At 40.8% G+C, this 18,755-nt stretch overlaps 1 pseudogene; it reads right to left on the bottom strand.

Moving 5' to 3' along the window:
* Positions 1-17,557: 17,557 nt before the first annotated feature.
* Positions 17,558-18,182, bottom strand: LOC140627267 (ATP-dependent 6-phosphofructokinase, platelet type pseudogene; annotated as a pseudogene).
* Between the last annotated feature and the right edge of the window lie 573 nt (positions 18,183-18,755).

The raw sequence follows: 18,755 nt of genomic DNA, 5'->3' as shown, positions 1-18,755 counted from the left end.
TAAACTTTTATTATGTTAATCCATTGAGATTTCAGGGTTGGTGTTACAGTGATCAATTACCTTAAACTAACTGTGCAGCCTACTTTTGTCTCCAACAGCTGTCTATAAGAAACTCCAGTCAGCAGTTTTGATCAATGTTTGATTCTTTATGAGGCTTTAAGCTCCCCTCTCTACTGCCTTATGTAAATAGGTGTTTAATCTTACCCAAAAAAACAAAACATTGGAATCTTCTCTGCCAGGAGGCCAAGAACTTGACATATGCTTTCATTAAATTCAACCACCATCCATTGCTGAAGGATTTTGTACTTTCAACACATGTAACCCCTCATGAATGAGACCCTGGAAGCTTTCTGATATGCTTCCTTAGCATAGTCTCTAAGAAATTACTTTAAAAAAAATGTATTCTTTAGCACATCTGAACCACTCCTCAAACTCCTTTCTCAGGAAGTGATCTATAGCCTCCTGCTCCCTACAGCATACCCACCCCCAAACAGGCCACCAAACTTCAGAGCTTTTGGTACCCAGTAACATTCCTTGTTCACAGGTTGCATCCCTTGCTCTGGCACCTGTTTCAGTCTCCCGTGTCCCACTGGCTCCAGTGTCTTTTTGGCTCTCTCAAAATCAATTCTACTATATCCCTCAAGGAACATGGAGAAGTTCATATCTCCAGATGCAAACTAAATGCCTATAAAATTCTGTGTCTGTGTCTGATTTCCTGAGAGAAATCTTAGGCTTGAACCAGCCTAGACTATTCTCAACACAAAAAGGCTCCCAGCTCCTTTGGTGAAGCACCTCTTTCCAAATGTGACCTTCCTTCAGAAACTTTGGTGCTGAGGTCACAGCTATCTCTACCCCATTCCTCTCCTACTAGGAGGGGCTCTCCAGCACCATTACTGCCTGGGCTGTGTCCACTTTGTCTCTTAAGCCCCAGGCCCATTTTGCTGACAATTTAGAGGCCACAGGGACCACTCCTGGACTCAGTTCTTTAGTATGCTTTGTTTTGGGCGCAGTTAGACTCTGCATTACAATTTAACAATCCTGGACAGGGCCCATCCACTGACTTTGCCACCCCACCCCCACATCATATAATCCTGTTATAGCTTTTAATATCAGAAGATTAGGCTAATATAGCACTTTACTGGAGGTAAAAAGTCTTACTATTACCTGCTCAATCATACACACAGAGTCCATAACAATGTAAAGAATAGGTCTTTACTCTCAGCTCCGTTGCCTATTGCAATCTGGAGAGTCCTCCCTACCACCACCACCCACCACCACCCCCCACCCCTGTCTCAAATTTGGGATTAGCTCCTCTGAATCAAAGGCCTCAGCAGGCCTTTGTTCTCCCATTTAAGGGCCACCCACAGAGTTGTCTCAAGGAGCCTCTCCTCCAGGAGAGGCTTTTCTTCCTCCCCCACCCAACCAAGGCTCCTTGGCCTTTTAAGCTTCCTATCCCCTCAAAATGTCATCTGTTCTCTTTCTTGGACTTAGGGTTAGGGTGTCATTCATGCTGTTACATCTAGTTTCCCCCTGAGTGGAGCTAGAAAAGTCATTGGAACCTTGCAGGTAGAAAGGGAGATGACAGAAAGCATTCCTTACTGGTCCAGCTTCAGTGTCAAGCTATTATAAAACAATCAGACCTTTCACACTGACAAGACTGTTTCTTAGCTTGCCCCCTATGTGTAATGCTGCTAAAATAATCATATTGATCTCCTCTTTGAGTTGCATCACAAAAGATCTCCTTCTGTTACCCTGGCTTGGTATGTTTGGGGCCCACGATGGGTGCAGGAGAAAAAAAACCTTTCTAGTCACATCAGATAACTCCATTCATGGAATATTATGATGGGCTTCTTCTCAACGTGACTTCAACTCTGCCCCATCTCTGTCATTTATTCCATTTAATAATTCATTATTTATTTGTTAAACTCACTGTGCCACGCCTTAAAGTAAGGTGTAGGAGGTACAAACAGGTACAGATACAAATGTAGTTTCCACTCTCTGTTTCCTCCCAGACCTGTGAGGAAGACACAGAACAAAAACAGACAAATATAATATGCTACATTCAGCGCTATGACAGGAGGAGGCAAAGAAGAGTGTGGGAACACAGAGAAGGATCACCTCTTGTGCAGACTAGCATAGTTATAGAAGGCTTTTCAGAGGTGGGGGCACTTGAGCTGAGGCAGTGTAGGAGGCAACCCAGGCAGAGGTAACCCCTCGAGTAAAAGGCAAGGGTGAGGGGAGGTGAGAGTAGCATGCTATAGACAGGCAACTCTGTGTAGTTTAGTGTTCCTGGAACATAAAGTGCAAGGGAGGGTGCAGCAAAAGATGAGGCTGGGAAAAGTGGCAGGAAGCAGGCCCAGGAAAACCTGGGACCAAACTAAGGAAACTGGAATTTCGCTTGGCTCCTTATAGCGCAAAGGTGATGATCAAATATTTAATGACTGGAAGGGCATACTGTCCAACCAGTCAAAATGAGGCAATGTCCAATTCAGAATAAAGGCTGGCTGTGCATGGACCAATGACCGGTGAGAAGAAGGGTTTCATCAAAGCTTTTGTTCCACTTTTAACCCCAGGATTTGCCTAACTCTGTGATAGGAGAAAATACCTATTATTAACTGAGACTAGATTTCCCAAGAGTCTAGGAGGTGAGAATATAAGTCAGACCTCGGTTGACTTAATGAAAAAAAGGAAATTGATTATTTCTTGTACACCCGTCTTTGTCCTTAGAATAAGACCGCTACTAAAAAGAATTATCCTGGCCCTGGAGTCTTCTGGTGCTTACCCGTGGGTATGGGTGAGGGACAGGGGGAAGAAAAGGCAGAATTTCTCTGGGTTTGCCTGGTGAAACTACCTTGAAGTGAGCTAAAACCTCTGGGGATCCCCCACTTCCTCAGGCTTGGTAGTAGGTCACTTAATTAAATAATCACAGTGCCCTCTGGTGGGCTGCAGGGACCCCAGGGCTGAGAAAACCTAAAACTGACAGACTGGTGTGCCTATTGCTGGTGATGCTCTGGGCTAGAGCAATGGCATATGATGCCCTTCTGAGTTCTGCCCTCCTGCAGCTCACTTCACAAAAGAGCCGAGTGGGATGGACCAGTGGCAGGGTCAGAGGATCATAATTATAACAGATATGGGCTGTGGAATGGGCTGCTCTGAGTAAATAAGCTGTGGCGAGATAGATGAGGAGGTAGCCCTCCTTGCAGTGGTGGAATCCCGGAGGTTGTCTCCAGGCTGCCTTCACACTTGGGCTTGGTTAACAGTACAAAAGGCATTTGTACCTCTCTTAAAGCTCCTTCCCAAATGGGGCCAACACATAGGTATCTGGTCAGAGATACAGATGCTAGAGGAGCGACTCAGAACATGGGCTTGAAGCCAGACTGCCAGAATTCAAAGCCCATTTCCACCATTTAGCTGTGTAAACTTGGGCAAGGTACTCAGCCTCTTTGTGTCTCAGATTCCGTTTCTGCAAAATGGGGCCACCTATCTCTGGTAATGTTGCAGTGAATTAGATAAGAAGCATAAGGACTTAGAAGAGTAGCTGGCACATAGTAAGTGCCCGATCAGCAGTTACTGTTGTTACAAGGGACCCAAGGCCAAGGGGAGTCTTGTGCTGGGGAAGGGAAAGGCCATTTTTGCAGAGATTGTCTGAGAAGTATGACATAATGACTTGAGGGAAAGGAGTCAAAATTATTTTTTTTAAAGATTTATTTATTTATTCATGATAGATGTAGAGAGAGAAAGAGAGAGGCACAGGCACAGGAGGAGAGAGAAGCAGGCTCCATGCCGGGAGCCTGACGTGGGACTCGATCCCGGGACTCCAGGATCACGCCCTGGGCCAAAGGCAGGCGCCAAACCGCTGAGCCACCCAGGGATCCCGGGAATCAAAATTCTTTGTATGGCCTCTGTCCCTGTGGGAATTCGGAGTTTAATTCGGATAAATAAAATGGTCCTTCTGGTTGCCTAGGCACAGCTTTTTCTCTTTCTCTTGGGCTCATGTCTGATAAGAGAGTGCCATGCCATAGGCATCTTGCCTGATGTCCTAACTGGCTAGGATAAACAAGCCTCAGGCATCCACTAGGCTGGTGTGGTGAGGCTCCTGTGTTGACACAGGTGGAGGCACTGGCTACAGTCTTGCCAGGAGCCATATGGTGGAACTGGGGTGATGCCTAGGATCCTTTCTGCCTTCAGTCATTTCTAAGTCTGTGGTAGCTCCTCCTGGAATTCTGCCAGCACCCAGGGAGCAGAGGATGGCCTACACCTGGTGCTGAGAAGTTTGTAGGCAAGACCCAGTCCAGTGACATTTCCCGGGTCCTGAAATGGAAAGTCACTGAAGAGCTCTATGTCCCTAGGCTGACAAGTGTCAGTCAGCAGTTCTGGCTTCCCCTCATAGTTAAAATCTGATTATAGAATCCCTGCGAATACAGTCTTGCTTTGGGGCAGTCGACAACTGCTCTGGGCTGTGGTGATTGTTCCTCAAGTCCATGAACTTCCAAAGCCCTCCCAAAGTGATCTTGTCAATCATGAACTCTTCCCTCCACTGAATAATCCAAACAGTAGCCCTAATGACAGCACTGCATTTATCAGGCACATCCAGGGTGGGGGCTAAACAGTCTTGTGTAGAGTGTGAGCTTTAGAGTTAGCTAGACCTGGGTTCAAATCCAGACACTGCCAATTTTTTAACATCTTTATTGAGATATAATTCACATACCATAAAATTCACTCCTTTAAAGTATACAATTGGATGGGTTTTAGTGTGTACAAAGAGCTGTGCAATAATCACTACCATCAATTTTATAATATTTTCATCACCTCAAAAAGAAACTCCATATCCATTAGCAATCACACCCCATTCCCACTCCAACCTTTGTTAAAAAAAAAAAAAGCAGAGACAGACAGTAGTTAAAACAGTAAAAACAGGGCACCTGGGTGGCTCAGTGGTTGAGCATCTGCCTTTGCCACAGGATGTGATCCTGGAGTTCTGGGATCGAGTCCTGCATCGGACTTTGCCTATGTCTCTGTCTCTCTCTGTGTGTCTCCCATGAATAAATAAAAAAAAAATCTTAAAAAAAAACAGTAAAAACAGATTTTACTCAGAACTATTGCAATAGTATAGTATTACAGCATTGAACTGGACTCAGTTCCAAATACAGCAAAGATAAGTAGGGATTTACAGCAAATGAGCAGGTTGGGGAGGGAGGTGAGTGGTGGAAGGAAAATTACTAAGAGTACACAACAGGGGTAGGGAGATTTTTGCTAAATTGTATTCTTGGTGAAGGCAGTCTAAAGTAATCAGAAATCACCTGGGGGATGGTAAGGAATTGGGAATTTGATATCAAGGGTGATCAGATATCTAGAGTAGGAGATTCCCACTAAACTGATTTAACAAGATTCTTACTAAAACTAGGCTACACAGGCCTAAGAACAAGGCTCAGGGACAAGCCCTAGTTGAGTAAAGGCCTTAGAGGAGACTGACTAAAGTTTGGTCAAGGAAAGAGTCCTTGTCACCCTTGCAGCCCCTGGCAATCACCAATCTGTGTTCTGTCCTTGTTGATTTGTCTACTCTGGTAATTTCATATAATTGGAATCATACAATATGTGGCCTTGTCTGGCTGACTTCTTTCACCAAGCATAATGTTTTCAAGATTGTAGCATGTATCAGTACTTCATTTCTTTTTCTTGCAAAATAATATTCCATACTTAATATACTCATTCATCAATTACTGGCATTTTGATTGCTTCCACTTTGGGCTATTATGAATACTGCTGTACAAACATTTGTGTGCAGGTTTTCTGTGGACATAGGCTTTTATTTCTCTTGTGTATTACCTAGGAAAGGGTAATACTCATTGCTGGGTTATATGGTAACTGTGTGTTAAACTATTTGAAAAATTATCACACTGTCTTCCACAGTGGTGGCACCACTTTACACTACATTCTAACCAGCAGTGGATGATGATGATTCCAATTTCTCCACATTTTCTACAATACTTGTTATTATCTGTTTTTCTGAGTATAGCCATCCTAGTGGGTATGAAGTGGTATCTCATTCTCATTGTGGTTTCTTCTTTGTTTTTTCATCGTGGTTTTGATTTGCATCTCCATGATGGCTAATATATTTAGCATATCTTCATGTGCTTAATGACCGTTTGTGAATTGTCTTTGAACAAATGTTTATTCAAATCCTTTCCCAAAATTTTAATTACTGTTTAATCATTAATTTGTAAGATATCTTTATATATTCTAGGTACAAGTCCCTTATCCAATTTGCAAATATTTTTTTCCTATTCTGCATGCTATCTCTTCACTTTCTTGATAATTTGAAGCAAAACAGTTTTTAATTTTGATGAAGTACAGCTTACCTATGTTTTATTGAGTCACTTGTGCTTTTGGTGTCATATCTAAGGAGTCTTTGTATAAACTGATGCTATGGAGAATAACTCAGGTTTCTCTTCTAAGACTTTTATAGTTTTTCATTTCACGTTCAGGTTTATGATCCATTTGGAGTTGATTTGTGTGTATGTTGTGTGGTAGGGGTCCAACTTCATTCCTTTGCATGTAGATTGTCAGTTATTCCAGCATTACTTGTTCAAACACTATTCCTCCTTCACTGAATAATCTTGGCACTCTTGCTGAAAATCAATTCATGATAAATGCAAGAGTTTATTTCTGGATTCAGGGAGAATCCCATGCCAATAGTACACTGCCATGATTGTTGTAGCTTTGTAGTAATTTTGAAATCAGGAAGTGTGAGTCTTTTAACATTTTTCTTCCCATTCAAGATTGTTTTCATTATTCTGAGTCCCTTGCATTTCCATATGATTTTAAGGATCCAGCTAGTGTAATCCTGGGAGAAAAAAGCCATTTGGAACTTTGACAGAGATTAAGTGGAATCTGTAGATTAATTTGGGAGTACTGTCATCATTCAGCAATGTTTTATAGTTATCAATGTACAAGTCCTATATTTCCTTAGTTAAATTTATACCTAAGTATTTTTATACTATGGTAAAAAAAAGATTGTTTTCTTAATGTTATTTTAGATTATTCATTACAAATATATAAAAATACATCTACTGGGATCCCTGGGTGGCTCAGTGGTTTAGCGCCTGCCTTCCGCCCAGGGCGTGATCCTGGAGTCCTGGGATCGAGTCCCACATCAGGCTCCTGCATGGAGCCTGCTTTTCCCTCTGCCTGTGTCCCTGCCTCTCTCTCTCTCTCTCTCTCTCTGTCTCTCATGAATAAATAAATAAAATCTTTAAAAAATTCTACTTTTTTGTATATTAGCCATGTATCCTGCAACCTTGCTGAACTTATTTTTAAATCTGATACTTGCTGCATGTATATGTATTTCATAGGATTTTCTTTTTTAAAATACTTGTTATTTATTTATTTGAGAGAGAGAGAAAAAGAGAGAGAAGGAGGGTAGAGGGAGAAGGAGACTCCCTGCTGAGCAGGGAACCCAACACAGGGCTTGATCCCAGGATCCTGAGATTATGACCTGAGTAGAAAGCAGACACTTAACTGACTTAGCCACTCAGGCACCCCTAAATATATAAATCTTTTAAAAATTTAAAAATTAAAAATAAATGAATACACTTATGTATTTCTTAGGATTTTCTATATCCATGATCATGTCAACTATAAATAAAGATAGTTTTACTTCTTTTTTTCCCAATTTGGGTATGTTTTATTTCATTTTCTTGTATAATGTTCCAGGCTTAAACATCCAGTAAAATGTTGAGAAGAAGTGGTGAGAGTAGACATCCTTTGTTCCTGACCTCAGGAGGAGAACTTTTGGTCTTTCACCATTAAGTCTGATGTTAGCTGTGTCTTTTCCATATATATATTTATATTTCATATATATACATTTTACATATATATACATTATCAGGTTGAGGATGTTCTCTTTTATTCCTAGTTTGTCACGTTTTTACCATGAAAGGATGTTGAATTTTTGTCAAATGCTATTTCTCCATCTATTGAGATAAATATGTAGATGTTTCCCTTTATTCTATTAAGATGGTATATTACATTGATTGGTTTCCATATGTTGAATCACTCTTGAACTCCTGGGATAAGTCCCACTGGATCATTGCGGATAATCCTTTTTAAATGCTAGTAATTTTATTGAAGATTTTACCACTATATTTATTAAGAGATACTGGTCTGTAGTTTTTTGTTGTTGTTGTGATGCCTTTGTCTGGTTTTATTATCGGGGAAATATTGCTCTCATAGGATAAGTTGAAACGTGTTCTCTATTTTTCTATTTTTTGGAAAAGGTTGCAAAGAATTGGTGTTATTTCTTCTTTAAACATTTTGGTAAATTTCACCAGTGAAGCCATCTGGGCCTCAGCTTTTCTTTGTGGGTAATTTGTTTTAATAGTTGTTGTTATTGCTGTTGTTGTTAGTTCAGTCTCCTTTACTTGTTATAGGTTTGTTCAGATTGTCAACTTCTTCCTAGGTCTATCTCAGTAGTTTGCATCTTTCTAGAAATTCGTCCATCCATTTCATCTAAGTTATCTTATTTATCAGCATATAGTTATCTGTACTATTAACTTATAATCCTTTTCATATTTATAAGGTCAGTAGTGATGTTCCCTCTTTTATTCCTGATTTTACTAATTTGATTCCTCTGTGTTTGTTTCAGTCAGTCTAGCCAAAGGTGTGTCAGTTCTGTTGTTCGTTTCAAAGAATCAATTTTTGGTTTCATTGATCTTCTCTATAGTTTTTCTGCTTTCTATTTCACTTATTTCCATTATAATCTTTATTATCTCCTTCTTTCTCTTTCCTTTAGATTTAGTTTGCTCTTCTTTTTGCAGTCAAATACTCTCATTCTCTTGCTGTATCATCCTGGGTAAGTAACTTCATCTCTCAGAACTGTAATTCCTCATTTGTAAAATGCTATAGTGTACCTCAGGAGATTGTTGGGAGAATGAGATGGGATAATGTAGATGAAGTGCTTAGTACTGAATCTGGCAGAGTCAGTGCTTAACAAATGGTAGCTTCTATTACTTTTTTGTCAGGTCCTGTACTTGGCACTTTATCTATATAACACTTCAATTTTGCTCCATGATGTCCTGCAAGAGTAGGATAAATTATAAGATTTTTTAAAAATGTATTTTAGTTATGGCCAACCTAAATACATTTGAAATCTAGAAAATGGTATAAACTGTCTCTCCCCTATTGCCAGCTGATACCATAATAGTCCACGGAGTCTGCCTCAGACAGGTGCCGAGAAAGTTCCCAACCCTGGATCCTCCTCCTTTTTTCTGTTACTCTTTTCCTCCTGCTTCCACTCCCAGGGTCATGGATTTATTTTGCTCACCTCTGTGGTCCAGGGTGACAGGATCCATTGGCTTCTTGTGATCAAGACCAGCAGGAAAGTCTCTTGGCTCTAGGAGGGGAAGGGAACTATCCATTCTTCAGATGAAGTACCTTCCAGACCAACAAGCCACTTTATTGCTTCTATCTGTTTACTCTCCTGAAAAAAAAATCAATGCATTATTGTGATAAATGGCCTCCTCCTCACCTGAAGGAGGACAGGGAGGAGGAATTGGGTAACTTTCGTTGTGAAAAGAATGCCTCCCTTCTCACCAGGAGTAAGAGTGAAGTATCCTAGTGGTACCCTTGCAGAAAAGAGTACCGCCACTTCCTTCAGTGAGTTAGAATTTCCCAACATGCTTTCAGGAAACTGTCTCTGGATCCTCCAGCCAGACAATAAGAATGTCTTCTTCTCAAAATCACTAGCAGCATTCCTGTCACAGAAACATCTCCAAGTTCCAAAGACTTAAATTCTGCAGTATCTAGACAATGTTTTGTGGGTGGAGGCTTGCTAAGTCCTGGTGCTTTGGAAAGAGCTTCCCACTTTTATCAAAGATTGAGGTAGTCAAGGAATCCCCCTCAAAATTCGTTACATTCTTCACACATGCACCCTACTATCTGTCTCCATGCTCTCCTTCTTTAGCAGGTTTGAGGATAAACAACTAATCTGATCATGATCATTATTGCTTAGAGTTTGGAATATCCCCTATCCTAATTACTTCCCTGATGGGTAAAAGTTGATATAATGCATTATGTCAGTGATTCTCAAAATGTGGTCCCCAGGCCAGCAGCATCAGCATTCACCTGGGAACAAGCTAGTGATGCAAATATCTGGCCTCACTCCAGACCTAGTCAATGAGAAATTCTAGAGTGGGCCTCAGTCATGTGTGTTTTAACAATTCTTACAGGCAATGCTGATGCTGTTTGAGTTTTGAAAATCATTACATTATATAGGTCCTGTTTCTGTTCTCCTTTCCAGCTGTACTTGGTAAAATGGCAAGTATTCTAACCAGTTCACTACCAGATACTGAATTTCTATCCAGCAGTATACCAGCTTCATATGTAGCAAAAAACAGTCACTTGGGTGCCTTATGCAGATACCTTAGTGTTTTCCCTTTGTGTCTGGGGTGCTAGGTTATCCTCATTACCTGCCCATCAGCAAATGGAAATGTATTTCTTAGCTTACTTGCAAACTGGGCCCTTATCTATCCATCTGAGCCCTTGCCACTGATCTCAGATTCTAGCGGTCAAATAGGGTTCCCTTCAAAATATGAAGGTAGGTGGGAAGCCACAGGCATACTCTCCATAGCATTATGTGCATGGATTTGACAGCCCACATGCCCATTCTATCTACTCCTAATATGGCTAGAGGAACCCACCATGTTTTTTTAAAATTTTAATTCAGAGGTTCTTTGGATAATGACAGTAATAATTCTCACTTTTTGATTCCTTCCAATTGAGACAGTTTCCATAACAACCAACTCTCGAACTATCTCTTGGGCAAAATACATGCAAGCAAAATTGCCTCCCAGCATACCTGTACTATCATGGATGTTCTCTGATTCCAGGCAAGGTTCACTGGGCATGACAAGTGTCAAGACACCAATATGTTGTCCGGATGATGACTATGTTGTTCTAGGGGAAACAATCAATTAATTCTAGAGCCTTGAGGGCTGATTTATATCCTTATAGTTTGCTTGTGTGGGCAATGATTTTACTGAATACTTGAAATGCAGTTGTCACATTTTGCCTGAAATTTCTTGGTTATTTTGGGCAGAAGAAACTCAATTAGCTTTACAAACATTCCCTTTTAAAAAGTTTTTATATTTTAATTCTAGTTACTAACATACAGGGCTATATTAGTTTCAGGTGTACAATATAGTGATTCAATAGTTCCATACAACATCGTGTGCTCATCATAAATACACTCCTTAATCTCCATCACCTATTTAACCCATCCCCCACCCTCTTCCCTCTGGTGCAATCTGTTCTCTATTACTAAGAGTTTGTTTCTTGATGTGTCTCTGTCTCTTTTTTCCCTTTGCTCAATTGCTTTTGTTTCTTAAATTCTACATATGAGTGAAATCATATGCTATTTGTCCTTCTCTGACTGACTGCTTCATTTCACTTAGCATTATACTCTGTAGCTCCATCCATGTCATTGCAAATGGCAAGATTTCATTCTTTTTTATGGCTGAAATATATATATATATATATACCATTTCTTCTTTATCCATTCATCTATCGATGGACACTTGGGCTGCTTCCATATCTTGGCTATTGTAAATAATACCGCTATAAACATAGGGGTGCATGTATCACTTTGAATTAATGTTTTTGTATTTTTTGGTAAATAACCAGTAGTGTGATTGCTGGATCATAAAGTAGTTCTACTTTTAACTTTTGGGGGAACCTCCATACTGGTTTCCACAATGACTGCACCAGTTTGCATTCTCACCAACAGTGCAAGAGGTTTCCTTTTTCTCCACGTCTTTCCCAACACTTGCTGTTTCTTCTGTTATTGAGTTTAGTCATTCTGACAGGTGTGAGGTGATATCTCATTGTAGTTTTGATTTGCATTTTTATGATGGTAAGTGATGATGAACACCTTTTCATGTATCTGTTGGCCATCTATATTTCTTCTTTGGAGCAATGCCTGTTCATATCTTCTGACCATTTTTTAATTGGATTATTTGTTTTTTGGGTGTTGAGTTGTATAAGTTCTTTATATATTTTGGATACTAACCTTTATCAGATTTATCATTTGCAAGTATCTTCTCCCATTCTATAAGCTGTCTTTTAGCTTTGCTGATTGTTTCCTTAACTGTGCAGAAGCTTTTTTTTTTTAATGTACTCCCAATAGTTTATTTTTGCTTTTGCTTTTGTTTTTCTTTCCTTGGAAGACATATCTTGAAAGAAATTGCTACAACCGATGTCAAAGAAGTTACCGCCTGTGTTCTTCTCTGAGATTTTTATGGTTTCATGTCTCACATTTAGGTCTTTAATAGATTTTGAATTTATTTTTATGTATGGTATAAGAAAATGGTCCAGTTTCATTTTTTTGCATGTTAATGTCCAGTTTTCCCAGCACCATTTGTTAAAGAGATCATCTTTTCCCATTGGATATTCTTTTCCACTTTGTTGAAAATCTATTGGTCATATAGCTGTGGGTTCATTTCTGGGATTTCTATTCTGTTCCATTGATCTATGTGTCTATTTTTGTGCCAGTACCATATTATTTTGATCACTATTGCTTTGTAATAAAACCTTGTAATAGCTTTGTACAGAATTGTGAAGTCTCAAGCTTTCTTTTCTTTTTCAAGGTTGTTTTGGCTACTCAGGGTCTTTGGCTGTTCCATACAAATTTTAGATTTGTTCTAGTTCTGTGAGAGATGCTGTTGATATTTTGATAGGGACTATATTAAATGTGCAGATTGCCTTGGGGAGTACAGAGTATAGTACATTATAACAATATTTGTTCTTCTAATCCCGGAGCATTGGAATATCTTTCCATTTCTTTGTGTCTTCAATTTCTTCATCAATGTTTTAGTTTTCAGAGTACAGGACTTTCATCTCTTTGGTTAGGTTTATTCCTAGGTATCTTTTGGTTTTAGTGCAATTGTTTAAGGGATTGATTCCTTGATTTATCTTTCTGCTGTTTCATTACTGGTGATTAGAATGCAACATATTGCTGTACATTGATTTTGTATCCTGCAACACACTGAATTATTTTTTATTATTATTTTTATTTTTTAACACATTGAATTATTAAACATAATGCAGACATTGTATCCTTGTATCCATAAATATTTTATATATAGTTCCAACAAATGAGGACTTTATTTTTTAATATAACCACAAACACTGGAGGTATTTATACATGGAAGTGAAGTGGCATGATCTGTATTTAAAAGATAACTCTGGCTACTTATGGAGAAGAGATTATAGGTGCTTGATGATGGTAGTGGTCCAGGAAACAAATGGTGATGGTTTGGATCATGGGTGGCACTGGAGATGGAAACAAGTCAGGCTGCTGTAGATAGAAAGTAATAGTAGCTCATGAAACTAAGAAACTTTTTAATCACAAGGTTCTAAGGGAGCTCCTATTCCAAGATCATAGTCACTTTTGTCAGCATTATCTAAATACTTTGAGGAGAGTATGGTCTTAAGGAATTCTACTCTGGGGTGGCCAAGGATGATTGCTTTGAAAGTCACCCAAACCATCTGGGCTGAGGTATAATTAAGCATACTGCCCAAATATATCTCAACTTCATAGCTTCAGAATACAGGTGAATGCTGGTCATACCATTGTAGAACATTCCTGGCACTACTAGGATGACCAAGATGAAATACTTGACCTGGTGGTCTGGGGTCCTATCTATTTGTGAGGCTGCTGTGAAGTTACTAAGATCACTGCTTCTGAAGGCCTGAGCTAGGATGGAGCTCCCAGGATCGGTGCTCGCCATACCAGCCAATAGCACTATAGCCACAGAAATCTCTAGCTGTGGCTAAAGAGGAAAAAGAGAAGTACAAGCCAGAGAGGTGGGGTTGAATATAAGATTTCATTTGAGGACTGGACCACGTCATAAGATAACATGGGAGATGAAAGGAGAATGTAAATCAAATTATAAGTTTGATGCCAAGAAAATCAACAACAGTTTATGAAGCAGTGCACAGCTGATCAGTGAAAGTGGTTCAGGGTGTAGGCTGCAAGTCATGTCAGAGGTGTGTTCCGACTATGTGGTTTGAGGCTTGGGTGGAAGTGGGGGTGGCTGATACTAGGAATCCAATCACACAGGATGAGACACTGGCAGATGTTTCTCCACTTGCCTTTGGGGTTACAGATGAAGATATTATGTCTCCTGAAACCTGAGGTTTCCTGAATACCCAGACCCCTCTAAGCTTAGTCAGCAGAAAAGTAATGACCAATTGTGAGGTCAGTCTTGTGTGGTCATGATTTCTAGTACTCGGTTGTTCTGTAGGAATCTTAATTTACTATTTTGAAAGGTGGGTAAAGCTTCCTTCTATCCCCATAGATTTCTTTCAATAACAATTCAGAGCATGCATACCTCTGGCCTTGGGACAAGGTATCCTCATTTGATATAGACTGGACCCAGAGGTAATGACCCTATCTCTCCAATTCCTGGGAGGAAAAAGCTTCCTGAGCTTATGCTCCAAGAAAATCATCCCAGATACCACATAGTTGACCAGAATTTCAGCTACTGACAGGGTGGCTTGGACAGTTGCCTGAGGGACCCACATTAAGTGCTGACAACAGATCAAGATGAAAACAACTGCTCTACCGTGGAAAAGACAAAGAGTGAGTGACCACAAAAGTTAGCAACTTTTCCTGGCCTCTGGGGAAGATGACATGTACAAGCCCCTTAGCAGGACTCATGATGGTGATAATGATAATGATGATGATGTGATGATTACCATTTACCGAGCATGTATTGTATGTTAGACACCATACTAAGTTTTTTATTAATGTGTTTTATACTTACTATCTCCGTAACACCGTAATCCTGAGAGGCTCTTATTATCCTCATTTTTCAGCTAAAGAAACAAAAATTCAGAATGGTTCAGTAATTTGTCCAAGGTTACCTACTAGCTACTAATTGGCTGAGTACAGATTCAAATACATGCAATTTGAGTCAGAGCCTGAGCTCTTAAACTTTTTGCTGTTGCCCATAGAATATATCCATTCATAATATAACATGTTTGGGGCAGAGAATCAGTAAGGTCTGATAGAGCAGATCCCCATGGATAAAATTGCAAGCTATTCTGGAATATAATATGACCTGGATTGGCAAGCAAGCCCTAAATATGAAAATGGGGCAGTCATGAAGGTAGGATGAGGGAAAGAGCAGGCCCAGGGATTCAACTGCTCCATGACATAGATTCAATGATGCCTCTCAGAACATGTATGCTTGGCTATGACAAGTAGATAATAGATCACCTAAATACATGCACTCTTTTCAGCTGCGGTAAGGGTCCAAGTAATGGTCCTAGCTATGCTAGAAAATAGCTGTGGCCTCAAGTTCACATTCTTAGCCATATCCACTTTTTAAAATATTTTATTTTATTTAAATTCAATTAATCAACATACAGTGTATTATTAGTTTCAAAGGTAAAGTTCAGTGATTCATCAGTTGTATATAACACCCAGTAGTCATTACATTACATGTCTTCCTTAATGCCCATCACCCAGTTACCCCATCCCCTCACCCAGCTCCCTTCCAGTAACCCTCAGTTTGTTTCCCATAGTTAAGTCTCTAATGATTTGTCTCCCTCTCTGATTTCATCTTATTTTATTTTTCCCTCCCTTCTCATATGTTCATCTCTTCTGCTTCTTAAAATCCACATAAGTGAAATCATATAATAATTATCTTTCTCTGACTTATTTCACTTAGCATAATACCCTATATTATGGGTATAAGCCATCCATTTTTTCACTAGACAAAAATCTGTTTTTAATTGTATAAAATTATACATATAAAATACATAGGAAGTACTAAAATGATAAGTAAAATCTTTAACAATGAAAGTGGACAGATAAGGGAAAAAGTTTTCTCAAGTTCTTTGGGATCTTACTAGTTGTTATTTGAGAAAAATAATCCAAGAGGTGCAAGAAAAAGTTCTTTTTTTTTTAATTTTTTTTTTATTTTTATTTATTTGTGATAGTCACAGAGAGAGAGAGAATGAGGCAGAGACACAGGCAGAGGGAGAAGCAGGCTCCATGCACCGGGAGCCCGATGTGGGATTCGATCCCGGGTCTCCAGGATCGCGCCCTGGGCCAAAGGCAGGCGCCAAACCGCTGCGCCACCCAGGGATCCCAAAAAGTTCTTCCGATAACTTACACTTCTTCACACTTCCCAGAGAAAGGAGCATAGGAGAAATGAGAGTTTATGATTCTGGATTATAAATATCAATAAAAGCTGAATAGACATACCTACTATTTAATGTAGGAGCCTCTACTTCAACTCTATATGAGCTTCATGGATGAAGCTCCATCCATAATGGTTCATCCATTGTAAATGGTAAGATTTCATTGTTTTGATGGCTGAGTAATATGTATATATGCAATATTCCGTTGTATACATATATGACATTTTATCCATTCACCTGTAGATGGACATCTAGGATCTAGGACCATTTTAATGCCTTTCATGGACCCACCGTGAGTCCCATCAGAAACCCCTTTTCTTTGATATTATTGAAGTACAGTCAACACACAATGTTACAGTAGTTTCAGGGTTACGACCTAGTGATTTGACAATTCTGTGCATACTCAGATCTCCCCAGGAGAAGTGTCATCACCATCTGTCCCCATACAAAGTTGTCACAGTAGTACTGACTCTATTGCCTAGGCTGTACTTTCTTTCTTTTTTTCTTCTTTTTTTTAAAAATTTTTATTTATTTATGATAGTCACACACACACAGAGAGAGAGGCAGAGACATAGGCAGAGGGAGAAGCAGGCTCCATGCACCGGGAGCCCGACGTGGGATTCGATCCCGGGTCTCCAGGATCGTGCCCTGGGCCAAAGGCAGGCGCCAAACCGCTGCGCCACCCAGGGATCCCTAGGCTGTACTTTCTAAATATCTGTGAATTATTTATTTGAGAACCAGATACTTATAGCTCTTAATATGCTTCGTCTATTTTGCCCATCTCCCACCGGCGTCCCCTCTGGCTATCAGTCACCATGATTCATCACATTAACAAGAGAAAGGACATGGGGCAGCCCGGGGTGCGGGGTGGGGGGAGGGGGTCGCAGCGGTTTAGCGCCTACCTTTGGCCCAGGGCGTGATCCTGGATTCCTAGGATCGAGTCCCACGTCGGGTTCCCTACATGGAGCCTGCTTCTCCCTCTATGTCTCTGACTGTGTCTCTGCATCTCTCTCTCTGTCTCTTGCTCTCTCGCTCTCTGTCTCGCATGGGTAAATAAATAAAATCTTAAAAACAAAAAAACAAAAAAAAAGAGGTTTTTTTTTTGGGGGGGGGTGTAGCTCAATGTCTAATTCTACTGGCCACGCACGTGGTAAAGCAGGACACAGTACGGAACACGGAACACAGCTCGTGCTGAAGTCTCGGGGCCCGAGGGCGGGGAGGAGACAGGACCGGGGCTCCGTGACTGGGTATTCACGTCCACGATACTCGCAGAAAAGTGCCGATAAATAACTTAAGTGCTAGAAAACGAGGCGGCAAACGGAAGTGCACTGCAGCGCGGGGCGGGGGGCGTCTAGATGGCGGGGGGCTCCTCGTGGCCTCGGTGGTGCCCATGCTCCAGCTGGCCGGAGTCGGAGACCTCGCAGCTGGCCTCGTACTTGGCCAGGATCTTCATGAGCAGCCGCAGCTTCAGCCACCACTGCTCTTTGGGGATCCTGCGCTCGAAGTCGGTTTCCTTCTTCAGCTCTGTCACCGGTTGGAAGAAAAGATTTCTTTTGCTCATTCCCAGCACGCAGATGGAATCATCGGTCACAAACCCTTTTCCTTTGCCCGGAGACTCCTTCAGTTTCATGCTGATCCACTGCATGGCTCTGGCGGAGATTTTGGTTCCGAAGTTTCTATCGAACGGTGAGGGCGCTCCAGCCTGCTGCAAGCGGCCCCGCACGTTCTTCCTGCAGTCGAACACGCCCTTGCCCTCCGCGAGTACGGCTGGTACATGAAGTCCGTGGTGGAGTTCTCACTGCAGCTCTCGCTCCTGAGCACGAGTCCCCTCTGAATGGTGGTCGTCATTTTCTCCGTCGGGTGCTCCATGTTGGACTGCAGATCTCGGATGTCAAACGGCTCCTCGAAGATGTAGGCGGCATCGGCTCCCGCGGCGAGCGCCCCACGTTGGCCAGGTAGCCGCAGTAGCCCCCCATGGTCTCGATGATGAACACCAGGAGAGACTGCCAAACCATAGTTTGGCTATTGTGGACATTGCTGCTATGAACATTGGGATACAGGTGCCTCTTCAGATCACTATGTTTGTATCTTTGGGGTAAATACCTAGAAGTACAATTGCTGGGTCATAGGGTAACCCTATTTTTTTTTAACTTTTTGAGGAAACTCCATACTGCTTTCCAGAGTGTCTGTACAGCTTTCATTCCCACCAACAGTGTAAGAGGGTTCCCCTTTTTCCACTTCCTCTCCAACATTTGTGGTTTCCTGACTTGTTAATTTTAGCCATTCTGATTGGTCTGAGGAGGTGTGTCATTGTGGTTTTGATTTGTATTTCCCTGATGATTAGTGATATTGAGAATTTTTTCATGTGTCTATTGGCCATTTGTATGTCTTCTTTGGAGAAATGTCTGTTCATGTCTCCTGCCCATTTCTTCACTGGATTTTTTGGGTTTTGGGTATCGGGTTTAATAAGTTCTTTTTTTTCCCTTAAAATTTTTTTTTTGCATTTTTAAAATTTATTTTTTTGTTTTTGCTTTTATTGAAGTTCGATT

Source organism: Canis lupus, chromosome X (assembly GCF_048164855.1).
Source record: "Canis lupus baileyi chromosome X, mCanLup2.hap1, whole genome shotgun sequence".
Lineage (NCBI taxonomy): Eukaryota > Metazoa > Chordata > Mammalia > Carnivora > Canidae > Canis > Canis lupus.
Note: the sequence above shows the minus strand (reverse complement) of the source record. Positions and strands in the feature narration are given on the sequence as shown.